The 17,303-nt window shown below is 41.5% G+C and overlaps 1 protein-coding gene across 4 annotated transcripts in view; it reads left to right on the forward strand.

Moving 5' to 3' along the window:
* The window catches only part of Chrm3 (cholinergic receptor muscarinic 3), a 429,236-nt gene that overhangs the window by 322,810 nt on the left and 89,123 nt on the right, over positions 1–17,303 (forward strand). For 2 of the 4 annotated variants that reach the window (XM_076939365.1, XM_076939366.1), the window contains exon 4: positions 11,399–11,458. The exons of the other annotated variants lie outside the window; for them this stretch is intronic. The gene's annotated coding sequence lies outside the window, so the exon portion shown is untranslated. The remainder of the gene's footprint in view (positions 1–11,398; positions 11,459–17,303) is intronic. 4 annotated transcript variants of the gene reach the window in all.

Consider the following 17,303-nt stretch of genomic DNA (forward strand, 5'->3'; position numbering starts at 1 on the left):
CTGTTTAATGGTTGGAGATTTGAGGAAGCCAAGCTGCAAGCTCTGCTACTCATGATCTAGGCACCCAGCTACCATGACTTCCTAACAAATAGACCAACTTCCTGCTAATCCCTGAAGTTGATTGGGTCAGGTGTTCTGTCACGGTGAAGAGTATATAAATGAAGTGATTTTTTTTTTATTTTAATGTGTGTGTGGAGGGGTATGTGTATGTGTGTATGGAAGTACATATGTCAGCATGCATACATGCAGATGCCACAGGAATATGTGAAATGTCTTATTTTATAACTCTCTACCTTATTTTTGAGTCAAGGTATCTTGCTGATCCTGAGGCTGACTGTTTTAGCTAGGCTGGCCTGCCAATGAGACTCCTGAATCTATTGTCACCACTCTTCAAAACTGGGATCACAGGCATGTGTGGCTGTGCCTGGATTTTTTTTTTAATAAGTGAGTGCTATGGATTTGAACTAAGGTCCCCTTGTTCACCCAGTGAGGATTCTTATACACTGAGTCTCCCCTTCCCAACTGAATGATTTTTAATGTCCCTTCCAGCTCTATTTTTCAGTGATTTCAAGTTTGTCTTTTCCTCCTGCTTACAGGATTTGCATACCAAATCGTTAATTAAAACCTATCTGCATTACATCCCACAGTTGTCTGGTATTTCCATTGTCTCTTCAGTACTTTGCTATCTTTCCAATCTGCCATCTGTCAATTTGCTGACTTGGTGATATTTCCACCACCCAAGCTTGCCAGTTTTGCAACCTCTGAGTGAGACTTGAAGCTCATGCTGCAAGATTCTGAGGTCTTGGCATAAATAGACTCAAAGAGGCAGAGGGAAGCCTTCCATTCTCTGTCATGTGGGAGCTCCCCTGCAAAGCCAAGAGCTCCAAGGCCAGCATCCTCTGGCCCATTATTAGAGGTTAATTCTGTAGCTTAAGTCCATAGAATTCTATTTCTATATATTCTTTGTAATTAATAGATATAGAAGACATAAAACTTCATTATAGAACCTTTGCAGAGGTGTTGGGTACTTGAGTTTACTTTTTCTTTCTTCTTCCTTCCTTTCTTCATTCTTTCTACCTTTCTTCCTTTCTTTCTTTCACTTTTATTTTATTTTTTCCCTCACATAATACACCACAATTATGGCTTCCACTCTGTTTACTCCTCCCAGTTTGTCTGCCCTTCCCTTCTTATCTGGATTTAACCCCTTTCTGTCTCTCATGAGGAAAATCAAACAGGCTTCTAAAGGATAATAATAATATAACATAATATGATATGATAAAACAAACCAAATACATCAGAATAGGACAAAACAAGCAAAAATAAGAGAGCAAGGAACAGGCATAAGAAACAATATAAAGAGACCCACTTTTTCTCATGCTCAGAAACCCCATAAAAACACCAAGCTGTAAGTCATTATATATATATATATATATATATATATATATATATATATATATATATATGCAAAGTACTTTTAAGGTAAACATATTATGAAAATTGAAAACTAAGATAACTTGCCTTAAAAGTCATAACACAACAGTATGAGACAAAGAGCTTCCAAATATGCCATAGAGTTGGGTTTTTTGTTAGCCAACTACTACCAGGTATGTAGTCTACTCTGAGTTAAGCAGAAGATTATTAAGAGTTATTTTATTGCTACATAATTTAGGCTTTGGTTTTGTGGGGGGGATAAAAAAAGTAATATTTGGCTTTAGCCTAGGTTCCTAGGTTATCTAGTCTTAGGTTCTTGGGCACTCATGTGTTGTTAGATATGGTTTCCACCTCATAGAGTCTTTTAAAAAGTCAGAACAGATTTCAGTTGGTTGCTCTCACGAGCTTTTCATTAGCTTATCTTAACAGGCAGGCCATCATTACAGATCTCTTTTGATACTGTCCAGAGTACCTTCCTATACCAAAGACACTAGCATGTAGAGCTGAAGGTTCTGTGTAGGCAGCAGCCAGACCTCTCTATGTTCAATGAGTTGCATAGGTGTTATGCATTGGGGCCTTGCTGTCAGCCTGTGGAAAGCAACCTTTTTCTTGGCAACAGCCTGGGTTGTTTGGGGATTCCCAAGGGACCCCTTTGGCCAACAACTCAATTAGATGTATCTCGGTCCCAGTACCAGCAGCTTCATTTGCTGACAAGAGACTGCTAAACAGATGGCTTCGTCTCCTCCATTATTTGGCGATTTCATTTTGATCCCTTCATATAGGGTTACTAGACCTCTTAAAGTTAAGCTCTGAGGTGTGACAGCCATGCCACTTAAAACAAGTTGTGAAATTTAGTTGAGATGAGCATTTGAGGATTTAGAACGTGAAAAGCAAATTGCGTAAAGCCCTGGCTCTCTATTGAGCTGGTGGGAATGTTGGTTTCTATTGTGCGTGCCTCCGTGTTGTCTTTACAGTTCCTGACCTCCCTCCGCTGCTTTCTTCCTTTAGTTTGGAGCAGCTTTCCACCCTCCCTTTTCTTTAGTTTCTTTTCTCCTCCCTCCATCTTGTCCTTATTTCCATTTTTATCTTCTCCTCTTCCTTCCTTTCTTCCTTCTCCGAGTCCCTCTTTTCATGTCTATCTTTTGTTACCTCGGTCTGGTCTCTGTTAGCTCTGCCTAGTTTCTTGCTGCCTCTAGCTTCTAGTTCCCTCTGTGAATGCTTTCCTTATTTCTCAGGGTATTTTTTTTTTCTTGGATAGTTCTCCTAAGGCTTGATATATCCGAGATTGACAAGGGCTTGTTCTCTGATTTTTTAAGGGGTGGGGGCTGACTGAAGTGAGTGTTCAAAGGAGCTGCCAGCACGAGCTCTGGCTTTTATTTTCATCTTCACGGAATGGTTTGGTTTGGAAACCTTCCTGCTTGGAGGCTTGGAAGTCTCCCTTAGGAAAGGAGCAGAGGTCTTTGTGTATGTGGACAGATCTGCTGTGCTATGCATGTATGCACATGCATGTATGTGTATCTATATGTGCTTCTGGGTATGGGGTACATGTGTAGGTGTGTGTGTATCTGTATGTGTATATTTGTGCATGTGGGTGTGCATGTGGAGTACATGAGTAGGCATGTGTAGGCATGTGTAGGCGTGTGTGTGTGTGTGTGTGTGTGTGTTTGCATAGTCCTACTGGCTGGTTGCTTTCACAGCACTGGACAATCTAATATCTTAACCAGATCATCCCGGGTTCCCTGTCACAGCATGCTTTACCTGGAAGAGTTAACCATCTCCTTTTCGGTCACCTGGCTATACTTCCTCTGCAATAGCATTAGCCTATGGTTCTCTTGACATCTATTTAATTTCAGGAGAACTGGATATTATTTTAGTCAAGAAAAAAAATCTGATTTCATTTTACTTTTAAACCCAGTCATAAGAGCACTCCCTCCTGCACCTGTGTATAATTCCTTTTATTACTGTCTGCTCTGGAGCAAAGCAAGGGTGAGACAAATGCAAATCCTAATGATCACTGGCACAAATACTGTTCGCCAATTACTGCTCTAATTATATTCATTCGTTATTTGGGGCAGAAGTCAGAGTCAACTTTCAGGAGTGTGTTCTCTCCTTCTACTGTGGATTCTGGGATCACACCCAGGTCTTTAGACTTGCACAGCAAGAGTCTTCCCACTGAGCCATCTCACTGCCCCCTCCCAATACTTGTGACACATTGCATATGTTTCCTCACTTAACCTTCAAAGCAGTATGATGAGATGTATCCTGTTCATACCTCATCTTATAGGTTAGGAAATTAATTTACACAGGGACCTCGCTGAAGCATTTGGATGTTCTGACTTATATATCTTACTGTTTGTCTTTGAAGCTGAGTTAGTCTGAGCCAGTCTCATTATGGCATCTCAAACAGGGAGGATAGTGCCTGGTGATAGCTGTTTAAATGGAGCTGTGGTCAGGGGATCTTTACAGAAAGTCTTTATCACAGGCAAGCAGAATCCCCATATAGGTGGTGCTGTTAGAATATCCTGTATGGCACTAGAAGACTAGGCCTATTGTGACAGTATTAGGAAATGTGGCACACAGTAGAAGGCAGAATGAACAGAAGACTGGAGAAAAGTCTGGGGAAGAATGCCAGGCACAGAAAAGTCTTGTCACTAAACCAGGGATGCTGAAGATAGAAGGAGCCATTGGAGGGTGTCACACAGATGAATTCAGTGCTGGGGTTTATACTTCTTAAAGGCCACTCTGGCTTTTGGATAAAAGTGCTTGGCAGGGGATACATGGGAGTCTGGATGACTAATGAGTGGGAGTTAATAATAATAAAAGAACATGACAGGGTGATCAAAGCTACAATCCACTGGCAGGTGTGGCTTACATAAGCTATGATCCACCTGCAGGTATGGCTTTCACACATGTAACATTTTGAATCTAAAATGTCCCCAATGGGCTCATGTGTCAAATACTTGGTCCTTAGATAATGCTACCATTTTGGAAATTTTTGGAACCTTTGAGGTAGAAGCCCTAACTAGCAGACACAGGTTAGTGTCAGGCAACCTTGACATCCATCCTGCCAGACCTCTTTGCTGACCAAGATATGGGAAGCCACATGCAGAAGCTTTCACTATCCCAGACAAAGCTGCCTCTCGTCCATATTCTCCCCTTCACTGGGACTAGATTACAGGAAACCAGGAGCCAACAAGAATCTATCTTCTCTTAAGTCTTTTTGTCAGGCATTTTATCATAACCACAAACAAACAAAATGTAACTATTACAAAATAAAGGTAAATAGTGGCAACTCAGAGAATTCATGAAGACAGACTACAAAGAAAAAATATGATGAGTTTGATTTTGGATTTCTGGACCTGAGTCATAAAACCCACCCAGCTGAAGAACCCCATCTGGAATTCTGGAGACAATCTCATTTTCAGAGAGAATTTTTCCTCAAGGTGGCTGGTAGTAGTATGAATTCAGGCAGTTTGGATAAAGCTATCCCATATGGCACAAGGGCTCTATGAACTGCAGATGGAGGATTGGCAATTAGTACTAATCAGAAGCTGTGTAGAAGACTGAGAGAAGCTGGCAAAGGCTGGAGAAACCAGAAAAGTATCAAATCTCAGAAGCCAAGAAAAGAGTATTCAGATTCTTGAGACAAGTTAAAATAAGAAGTGAATAGATGCCACTAAAAGTGGCCATTCACAAGGACCTCAAGTAGTTCACGGAGGTAAGGTATGAGCATGTAAGGCTTCAGCCTGGTCCAACAGGCCCATGCTGAGAGGAAATAAGAATGACTGCTTCAGGGAAATCTTAATGAACTAGATAATCAGCCACCCTGTGCTCTTCGTTCTCCAGCTCTGGTTTTCATGAGTGGTCTGCCCCGAAGTCTTGTCTTCACAAATCATCCACTGTGTTTCTGTGAGTGTTCACGCTAAGATAATCCTATGTGTCTGAATGCATATCTGGGGACAGAATGAGGCAATATGTGGATATAGATAAATGCACTTTTGATGTGAAGAGTCGTTTCCCTATAATCCTTGAATCAAATAATAAGTCTTTTTCTTACCCTGAATCTCATCTGCAACAAACAGGGAAACTAGAAGGCAAGTAAACTGTAGTAATGAGACTTTTCTTTTTTACATTCTGTGGGATTATTTCTTAATGTGTGTGTATATTTGCACTTATGTGTATATGTATACATGTGATCGTGTCTCTGCATGTCCACATGTGTGAGGGTGTTTCTGCACATGCATGAGGCCAGAGGAATCCCTTGGCTGCTTGCTTAAATGCCATCCACCTTGTGTTTTGAGACAGCATCTCTCATTGGGCTGGAACTCACCAACTATGCTAAGTTGTCTGGCCCATGAACCCCAGGGGTCACTTGAGTTTCACTTTTCACTTCCTGAGGGCACTGCCATATTCAGCTCTTTCTTTTCTAACTTGTATCCTGTGGGATGACACACAGGTCCTCATGGTTGCAGAGAAAGCTCTTAATGACTGAGCCATCTCTAGTCCTATGGTTTGTGTTTTAGTTCCATATACACTGCATTTGACTATCAGCTTTTCATCCAGACCTCCTCTAAGGCCTGTGTTTTCAAAGTGTTATTGAGCAAATTCACATTTCAAATGATAACTCTGAATGAAAGACTCTGTCGTGCATGTCTGTTCACCAGAGAGAACTTCATTCTTTGTACAGTGCTTTCCGTGGTACATTAATTCACTGGGAATCGAATGTTCATCAATTCTATTGATCTTTACTGATATAGGGGATGTTTGATAAACTCAAGAAAAATCAGTGGATTAAGTAGTATTAGTTTACTTTTCCCTTATATAGGAGTCTAGTTTGAGTCTTCCTGGTCAGGAGACTCTTCTCAGAGCAATGTGTCAAGTGGCAGTTCATCCTTGCCCAAATTTCCTAGTTCATCTGAAGGGTGTCCCAACAGCAGACTTGGAAGAGAAGAAAGATACTAGATTGGCTATGAGTGAGCACTCTAGACCCATCTCAGAGCTGTGCACATTCCTTCTGCCCGTGTCCCAACAGGCAGAGCTTAAAAGACGACATTTAAGAATAACAAACATTCCAACATGTCTTCTCAGAAAGAAAGAAAAATTAATCTGAACATTAACTTGCCTTAGACCATGTATCAATACTATGAAACAAGTCGTACGACATTTCTAATAGTCCAGGTATACCAGTTTTCCAATCGCATGGGTTAAATGCATAATTAATTCCACTTTTCAGACTTCTCATTACTGATCTGAAGGTTATTTATTACTGTATCCTGGGACTAAGCATATGCTAGGTAACAGAGGTTTTGCCTAATATGGGTGAAGCCCTGGATTTATTCTCAGCACGAGGGATGTGCGACAGTGCCCTTGCTCTTTCCTATCAAATTTGGAAACCTCAGCACAAATGACCACAAGGCCATTCACAGCCCTGAGAGTAGAGGGTAATTAATTGTCCTCACCTCTTGCACAGAATAGGAATCTCCAAGCCCATATACCCACTAGAGCACAAACTTAATACAGCAAACACGAGGCTTTATTGACATCTAAGTTGATGTCGGCATAACGTTCCATCTACTCAGTCATCACATGGTGAACAAGCCTAGGTTTGTGAAAACTATTCCAAAGAAAATGTTCAGTGAATTACGCAGCAGTTAAAAGGTAGAAATTCTGTTTTGGATTGCCGTTCTATTAATAAAATATAACAAAATATATCGGAAACCATCTGCAGGAATCTGCCACCAAGGAAAAGAACAGTGCGTCCACAGCTTGTCAAGATCAATAGCAATTTCTCTAAAGAGGACTGTAGGGTGAGCACAGTAATATCATTAGCAGATCTGCTGAGCAGGGAAAGCAGAAGCAGGCATGGCTCTGGGTGCCTCTGCATCTTCGGTAGCTGTAGAAATGCTACAGTGAGCAATTCAGGTTTGTTCATCAGTTTCTTTTTCTGACCCATGAGACACAATGAGCCATTTTCTCTGTTGTCCTGAGACCAGATTCACCTTGGGAGTTTATAAACTGCGACAGTATACAACCAGTCCCTGCCAGATTGGAATGAGGAAGGGAGGGAAGGAGGAATGAGGGAAAGGTAAAAGGAAGGCCAAAGAGGAAAGAGGGGAGGAAGAAAGAAAGCCATGGAAGAATGCAAAGGAAATAGAAAGGAGAGAGAGAGGGGACTAGGAAAGGAATTGGGGAGGAAAGCTGGGGGAAAGTGGGCAGGCAAGATGGCTCAGTGTTAAAACCGCTTGTGGCCAAGCCTGCAGACCTGAGTCCCTGAGCTTGATCCCCAGAACTCACATGGTTGAAGGAGAAAACCAACTCCTTATAAGCTCTCCTTTGACTTCCACAGCATGGTCTGAGTGCATGTACAATAAATTCAATTAATTAATCAGTTAATTGATTTATCAAGGGCAGAGGGAGGGAAAGCAAAAGGATAAAAAGCAATCAGGATGGGAGAGGAGAGGCAGGATTTGTCAGATACACACTAAGATGAAATGAAAACAGGAAATGGATTCTACGTTGTGTAAAGAGACAAAATGGGAAATCCATAGCACCTGCTCCTGTGAGCAGCTACAGGCAAATGTTCAATAATCTGCATATATATCTATAAATGCAGGTATGTGGTCTTATACATCTTACTCCAAACACTAGTTTAAAAAGACAAAGTACAGTTCATTAAGAAGCAGAAGCTCTTGGCGAGGTCAGAATGCAGAAGAGACCCTGTGTCTCTCCCTGCTGTCCCCTAGGGAGCCTCCACAGACATTGCTGCCCACAGCTCTGGTGTCATCCAGCCTCTGTTCTCTAAGTCCCATGGAAAACCAAGGCTAATAGGAAAAACATCCAAGTCCTGTGCCCTTTTTCCTTCCTTGACTTTCACAATCAGAATGAAAGAGAGCAAACTTTCTTTTGCTTCTGTGTTATTGATTATCTTTTGTGTGTTCATCAGTGTACTGGGGCAGTCATGATAGATAAAGTATAGTCTGGGTTAGTTTCCTTTCAGTTGCTTATCCTGAGGCTAGATAAGTTATAAAGAAAATAATTTTTCACAATGCACAGTTTTAGAAACTAAAAGTCCACACTTCATGGCCCTGACTCTGATAAGAGATCCCCTGCCTCCAGGGAATACTATCACATCATGATAGATAGCAAAAAGGAGAAAAGGGGGAAGATAAAAAAGAGAGAAAAGGGAGAGAAAGGGAGGAAGGGGAGAAATGAAGGAGGAGGAGGAGGAGGAGAACAAGAAAAGAACAAGAACCAGAAGTAGAAGAAGAAGAAAAAGAAGTAGAAAAACAAGAAGATGAACAAAAATATTAAGAAGAAGAACCAGAAAAACAAGCTGAAGAAGAACAACAACACAAACAACAAACGCAAAAGAGCAGCCGTAGATGGACTCCAGTCAGGCTTGCTTTATATAATAATCCACTCTCAGGACCTGTTGTATCCTTCAAGACCAACATGGACCTCCTCTGAGGGCAGCACCACCAGTGACTGAATGACCTAGCGTTACATCCTGCCCAATAAAGGTTCCATAGTCTTCCACATCATCAAAGTGGCTCCAGCATGTAAGCCATTAGGGAGCACACTCCAAGCAGATATAAGACTACTCAATTTGTCTCCAGAAATATATGGTAATCGGAAAGCTTTCCCAAGTACCTACATCATACATGAAAATGGGTCATTAGTCCATTCATTTCCTTATGCATGTGAACTAACTATTAAGGCTAAAATAGTTAAAGCATTCTTAATAATAACAAAATTAAATATAATTGTTATGATTATAATTACTATAAAATTACATTAATTTATTATAATTATAATAGTTATAATAATAGGTAGCTTGCTTCTTTATATGAAAAAAGTTAGTACATTATCTATCATAGTCACCTTTTTTTAAAGACAGGGTCTTACTATACATAATGAGATTGACCTAGAACTCATTGGGGAGACTACACTGGCCTCAAGCTCATAGAAATCCACCTGCCTCCCCTGCCCCTGCCCCTGCCCCTGCCCCTGCCCCTGCCCCTGCCCCTGCCCCTGCCCCTGCCCCTGCCCCTGCCCCTGCCCCTGCCCCTGCCCCTGCCCCTGCCCCTGCCCCTGCCCCTGCCCCTGCCCCTGCCCCTGCCCCTGCCCCTGCCCCTGCCCCTGCCCCTTCCTCTGTCTCATGTACAGAGATTAAAGGCATACACCACCACATCTGGCCCTGAAATCAGCTATTTTTTAATTGAAAGTTAGAAAATACTAGTTTCTCTAATGTAAACTTACTGAAGACCTTTAGACTGATTTGTTTGAAGGCATTTCAAAAGTTCATTGGCATGAAGTTTAGTAAGGAATAATTGACACTCTCACTGACATTCTATACCTATAGTTTTATTTTAAAGTAAATGTGTTAAAGTGACATTTTATTGATAATCCTTAAAAATACTTTTCCAAGATTTGCCAAGAAAACTTGAGTGTGTAAGTCAACTCTGTGTCACTGTGACAGAAAACCTCCCATAAACAAAAGAAAGAAAGGATTGTGGTTTCATGAGTTTCAGTCCTTGGTCACATGACCCCATTGCTTGGGACATTTGGCATATCACAGCAGAAGCCGTTCTCTGAAAAACAGCCAAGAAGCTAAGTACAGATAAGACGTGACTGAGTCCCAATATTCCCTTCAAAGACAAACTCCAGGTGACCTAACTTCTTCCACTAGGCTTCTATAACCTCAAGGTGACAACTAAGCCTTTACTCGCTGTTGTGGTTTGCCTTTTATTACTGTAACTTTAAGCTTGGTTTACCAAGTGCATTGAGACTGACGGATGCAGCTGTTCTATGTTCTTCCCCCACACCCTGGAGTTCTTTCTGATTAATCTCTGTTTGTAGATTCCTCCACAGATGAATTGGGTGTTTTTTCAGCCCCGGGTGAACTGTATAAATGTATTCTGGAGATAGGTAGTAACAAGCCTCCATTTCAGAATAAAGATGGATGATTGGGAAAAAGGATTTCTCTTAATGTCTCCATTTGATTACCCCCTCCTTCCAAGAGCTTTAATCCCCTATGAAAACTTCACACTTCTTGGTGGTCTTATTACCAATTCAAAAACTAGAAAATTTCAATGAAATTTTTATTGAAAGTTGACTACCTCATGTTTGCATACACAAGAAATTCTTTTTTTGAGATTCATGAGTATAGTATTTTGCAATTTCTTTTTACCATTTTTGGCACTTGCCTTACTTTCAACACATTGAGTATTATCAATTCACCTTATTCTGAGATGGATATAAATAAACTGTGGCTTTCCCAAGGATAAAATGTCAGCAAGTTTATTATGATATTCTTACAATAATTGTGTTTGGTGACTTTGACATTCAGGCACAGGAACCACATTTCTTGATGTCCTTTGGCTAATCACGCTTCCAAATCCATCAAAAAAAAAAAACTCTAAGTGATGATAATCCCATTGCTGTCATGTGACATTCTAGGCCCTTTCCTGCTATCTCTGCTTTGAGCACATTTGTATTAAATGACTGAAGCTCTCCTTACAGAGGAGCACCGAAGTCGCACTTCACAGTGTTGGGGGTCAGATGTTTTTCCCTCTTCTCTGGGCACCATCATTTCCATGAGTGCTAAGATAGAAGCTAAGGCAGAATAATTATGAAGCAAAGTGTAGAATAGTCACAGAGGCAGAAGGAGGATGTGAGAAACAGATGTTTACATATTCATCACAGAGGAGAGAAAGATCACACTTATTAAAGGGTAAAAATCTCATAAAACTGACCATGAACCACTAAAGACCCTGATGCCAGGCACAGCATGTCTTATCAGTCATTCACAGATAGGGCCTACAAACTGTAATGCATTATGAGTTCCATTTATATCTCCATGCAATTAGCCACACTGTTATGGCCGTGTGTATGTGCTTCAGTAGACGCCAATGGTCAAAACCCTTGGTCCACTCTCCTCTTAGAAGCAACTTCTCTGTTGTTGTAGGAAGGCCTGCACCCAGTATCCACCAGACCACCCCTTGGAACACTTTGCCCAGCATTATGTGTAAGTAAAATGATATCAACCAATCGACTATGTGAACTTCTCACTTCCTGTCCCTCTCTTTTTCCTTCTTTGTCTTCCAGAATACTGATTTAAAACCAATGGCTAGATATATTAAAAGGAATGGTTTAACTGGGGTATAGAAACCATTTTCTGTGGTAGGAAGATGTTTCCTAAAACACAGCAAGCAGAAATGTGGCAGGGACTTATGGGGTTTTCCTCTTTGTTTCTGTTGGGCACTGGGAAGGTATATTTTCAGATCTAAAAGAGGTAACAAGTTGCCCACTCAGTTCTTTGCCTGTCTGCTTAAGGCACACCCCAGACTTGAGAAATCTAATTCCAAATCTTATATCCTCAAAACCTACTCTTCTTTCTGACTTTCTTTTTCCCCTGTTGACACATCTGGGTTTTTTCCCCAATCAGTCTGCATTTGATGTTTTATATGATGAAAAATGCCTGACAAGCAACTTGAGGATGAGGGGTCTATTCTGGCTCATGGTTTGAGTTTGTCAAGGTTAGGAAGACATGCCAGAGTTCATGATGCTAGGATCATTTGGCATTGTCTCTCCTGCACTCCCGGCAACTGGATGATTCTTGTGAAACATATGCCACAGCATGCCACTCATACATTCCTGACTAAAATACTATAACAGTTTCCCCATTCACTTCTTGCACGAAGTTTACAACCATTGCAAGGACCTGATGCCCTCTATGACTTCCCTCCTGCTTGTCCATGATCACCACATAGAATCATCCCCTCCCTTCCTGCTGTATCCACACTGGCGTATTCTCTGTGTACCTACCATGCAACTTTCCCCTTGGGAGACATGAACACTCCCAGATAGGGCACTGATGACAAACTGAAGAAAAGAACCTACCCAAGTCTAACTTGGTGCATCAGTGAGTGAATTTACTGTGGTCACTTCTCCAAAAATCCCACCCCAGCATGCATGACAACTTGCAAAACTGTATCTGTGAAGGTCCCTGCAGAATGTGCAAGGCAGCCCAGCCATGTAAAAAATCTCTTTTCTGCAATCATTCATTACATATAAAACCTGAGAGAGTGGCCTTGTGAATCTTAGAAGTTTCTGAGCTTGGTAAGTTTGTTGAGCTTCCTCCCTCCATAGAGGGAGTGTTTTCATTTCAGAGGAAACAGCTACACAGTAGTCCCAAACACAATAGTTCCATGTGGTGGGAAAGGGTCTTTCTGGAGTTGCTCTCATAGGCACTTTTGAGTTTTCTCCATCTGTACTCTGTACCAGCCAATCTGTGGTGCCTGAATTGAAAGCGCTCCTCTACCCAGTCATCCTTTTCCCTCTTATTCCTGTATTCTTAGCACATAGAAGCATGCTTGGCACACATATGAATATATGTTAAAGGAATGAATTGTGCAAAGTGGGACTGTCCCTGAGTACTCTGTGCAGTTCCATGCTGCACAGCCTTGGGGCAAATAGTGACTCTATAAAATATCAAATGGCAAGGAATACTTTGCCAACCTCACTTTACTAATTACATGAGGAACGAGTTGCTCTAAGCTTATAAGCTATTGAACACAATATTAGCACTCTATACAAAATTATATGGACAAATGGAAAGTCTGTCAACCATATGGAAATACTAAATGTTCAGGGAAAGTGTGTGTATACATGTTCCTGGGGTTGGATCCCAGAGCCTCACACATGCTAAGGAAGCCCTCTGCCCCTGAGCTAAATCCCCAGCCCATGAAAGATTTTGTTAATATTTAATTTATGTGTGTATACATATGTGTGAGATTACCCAAGGAGGCCAAAAGAAAGTGGTGGTTTCCCCTGGAGCTAGAGTTGCAGGTAGTTGTATGGGACCCGAACCCTAGTCTTCTGGAAGAGCAGCAAGCACTCTTTACCACTGAACCGTCTCTTCAACTCCTGGTTTTAAAACACACGTGTTGAGAAGTACATTCGGAGGCATTCCCACTGAAGGCTGTTAGAAGTCGTAACAGAGTGGAGCTAGTATAAAGAGAGACCGAAACTTAGAAAGCAGACATATTTCAAAGAGACGATAAGGGGTCAAGCCATTGAAGGAGGCACAGAAGAGAAGACCTGGTGTGTTAAAAAGATGAATGATGAGGTGTCAAAGGAAGAAGAGTGCTGAATGGCAAGCTATCACAAAGATGAGAGCAAAGCACAGTAGACCTTCTAGAAGGCCATTGGTCTTGGGACTTAAGAGGTCAATGGTAGTTCCAAAGTACTGTGCATACAGACATCAAGTCCAAAGTACTGTGCATACAGACATCAAGTCCAAAGTACTGTGCATACAGACATCAAGTCCTGATGCAGGGAGACTGACTGTGAAAGGGGCAGCTGGGACAGGCATTGTGACCTGGATACAAACCAAAGACAAGATTGAAAACCTTGGTGCCAACAAGAAGCAAGACATCTACAAAGACTTAGAATAAGCATCCAATGGATGTTCCTCCCTAAATGGAATGTCTGTATCAGCCCCACCGAGTCTCTGAGAACATCAACAACTGAAGGAAAAAAAACAAAAACAAAAAAAACAGGCAGAGGAAGGGGGAATGCTACGAAGTGCTATCATCCAGGCACGGCAACTGCACTCTTGATCCACATTAGCTATGATCTACATTCTAACATGGAAAGCAGGATTCAAGACACCCTACCCATCCTAGGGGGATTTATAGGCACTTATTGGTTGCTTGGGGAAGGACTCATCTGAGGTTCTATAGGCAGCGGCAGCTTTTGGCTTCTTGGAAAAGGAGAAATGTTTCTTTAGTGGTATAGACTCCTTTGAGTAAGTCCTCACTCATGTTTCTGTGATAAACTTGAATGAAACTCAGTGAGTCACCAAAAGAGGAAATAGGAGGAGAGAGGAAGGAGTAGGACGAGGCGGAAGAGGAAGACGAAGAAGTAGAGACCTCACTTTAATGAGCAAAATGGAACATTCATTCCTATTTCTCCCCAGAGCCCAGGCACCTCCTCACACCACTACTTGGACACCTCTTGGGAAAGCCATTCATTCTGTTCATATATTCTCCATTCCAGGGTGTTCTTGCCTCTGTTGTCACTCTGGATGACATCGTTCAAATGACAACAGAAAAAGAGACTGCACTTTAACCGACTTCTGTTTTTACTGCCTTGCCAGTTTTCCATGACAGTGCTGACTCTTCTGTCCTCGTGTGAAGATGTCATGCTGTATAGCATCAAACTTTGACAGCTTCATGCAAATCTGACCTGAAGAAAAGGAGGCTCTGTGAAACACTTCCCGTCCCCTACAGCTCTCAGTAAACCTACAAATTAGGAGCCACAGGGACAAATGAGGGCATGTGGGAAGCCTCAAAGGTAAACAGGTGTGTGTAGCTCACAGACTTAACCCATCATAAGCCCTGGAGCTGAAGAAAAGTGCTTTTCATCAGTCTTGCTTAGGTGCATTTTTAATTTCTTCTTCACATGAGGTAGATATTTTTGTCTAGTTTTTCAATAGTTTTCCCCATATATTAATAGTATTTATAGGCGTGAGGGCTTGATAGAGGTCTGAAGAATTTGTCAGTTGAGGGCAATGTGAGAGAGAGGATTAGTCTGGGGAGATGGCTCGGTTAATGAAATGTTCATCTTGTATGCATGAAGACCTGAGTTCAAGCTCTAGAAATTATGAAAAAGCGAGGCGTGGTGGTGTGCGTTTTTATAATCTCAGCACTGAGGAAACAGAAGCAGGAGGATCTCTGGTGCTTGCTAGCCTATCATACTTGAGGTAGAAGCCAATGAGAGAGAGAGAGAGAGAGAGAGAGAGAGAGAGAGAGAGAGAGAGAGAGAGAGAGGCCGGGCGGTGGTGGTGCACGCCTTTAATCCCAGCACTTGGGAGGCAGAGGCAGGCGGATTTCTGAGTTCAAGGCCAGCCTGGTCTACAGAGTGAGTTCCAGGACAACCAGGACTACACAGAGAAACCTTGTCTCGAAAAAACCGAGAGAGAGAGAGAGAGAGAGAGAGAGAGAGAGAGAGAGAGAGAGAGAACTTGCCTCAAAAAGAAAATGTTAACCGTGCCTGAGGAATGACACCAAGCTTGTCCTGTGGGCTCCATACACACGCACACATAGATATGTATGCTGCCTTACACATATGCATAACTACATATGCATATACATACATACACGTTACGTGTATACACACACAAATAAATAAGTAAATGAAATAGAATCATGGGCGTTGTTCTCAGTCTTCTCCTCTGGTACAGTCATAATGAGAAAATTTGAGTACATGACAGAGTGGTGATGGGTTTCCACAGAGCCAGGTCTCTGTTGATTTCTTGTTCCCAACTAGAAAACCACCAGAATAAGAGAAGATGCCCTCTTCATATGCATGGATTCTAAAGTAGGAGGACCTTAAAGTGCCAGTGCCAGGATCCCATGTGCTCAATCTCTACTAATTTCTCATCATACTTACACTTGAGTGTAATCCCATGGACGACACTTTGAGTGGCAAGTTCTGGTGGAGTGTGCCTTTTTTGAAGTTCACTTGTCCCTGTAAAGTGACTGTGGGGACCTAGTATTACTTGATGATCCTAGGTTATCTTCCTGTATTATCAAATATGGATGGAGGCCAACTATTTAACAAAGACTTTAGCAAATACGTTAACATATAATATAGTATAAAATCCAATTAAAATATAAGAAAATGTACAAAATTACTGTTTTTCATTGTGGTCTCTAGTCTGGAAATCAGAAGGTTTAACATGTCACATGATACAAGCTGTCTAAGGGGATGTTCACATTATCAAGCCAAGCAGAGCTTCACTGATTAAAGTCCAAAAGCAGGAGACCCTCCTTTTGAGACTACCTGTTGGAGACCCTGGCAACCACAATGTCAGAATAGTGCTTGCAGAATTCCAACTCTGTGGAAACAGCCATTGGTACAGCAGCTGTCAGACTATCATACTGTCTTTCTGGGACTTGCAAGAATTGGAAAACAGACCAATTCATGTTTTATATTATGGATCTCTGAGGGTTTATGGCCTTGTCATTAGAGAGCAATAGAGATTATGGTAACTGGAGAGTGGCAGCATCCTGCCTCTCCAGGTACGTTCACTTTTCCTTAGTGATGACAGCTTTATGGTTTTCTTGTGAAAATCCACACAAGGTGCCGTTACACAGTTGACACCTTTTGAGATATTTCCAAGGCCAATGGTTCTGAAGAGAGGAAGTGTATTATAAAACAGAAGCTGAATCAAACTTGAAAGTAAGGTGCCCGTTACAGTATGGGTAAATTGACTTCTTTCTTCTGATGAATGGTCATTATTCTTGAATGTCATCCATTATTTGTGTAATGGACCACAATATGGAAGTTGCTCTTTATATGTTAAATTTAAAAAAAAAAAAAACAAAACAACAAAAAAAAAAACAACAAAAACAACAAAAAAAAAAAAAAAAAAAAAAAACAAGACCAGTACATTTTCTGGATGACATTTTCTTCCGGGAAATCCCCCAGGGTAGGAACATTTGAGCCATCTTGTTCCCATAATGCCTAAATGGAGGAGGTCCTGCCTGTCGCTCATCACCACTCACATTTGTCTGCATCTGCATTAGAACTGCCTTTAGTTTTTAAGGGAGTTTATCCAGCATTTGGGTTTCAAGGGAAACAAATGATGGTGAAGTGTCTTGAAAGACTCACTCTGTAATTGTTCAGCCACACAGACAATGCAATCTCCTCCTCAAACACTCCAGCTCAGCCTGGTGAGCAGTTCTCTCCCCCCTAATTGGTGCTAAGGACATGGCAATAGATACATTAATTCTTCAAACCCATCTCCTCTCACCTCTTTCAATAGTTCTTATTTCTATCTCATTTCATATTCATATATTTTC

This window comes from Arvicanthis niloticus, chromosome 8, assembly GCF_011762505.2.
Source record: "Arvicanthis niloticus isolate mArvNil1 chromosome 8, mArvNil1.pat.X, whole genome shotgun sequence".
Classification (NCBI taxonomy): domain Eukaryota; kingdom Metazoa; phylum Chordata; class Mammalia; order Rodentia; family Muridae; genus Arvicanthis; species Arvicanthis niloticus.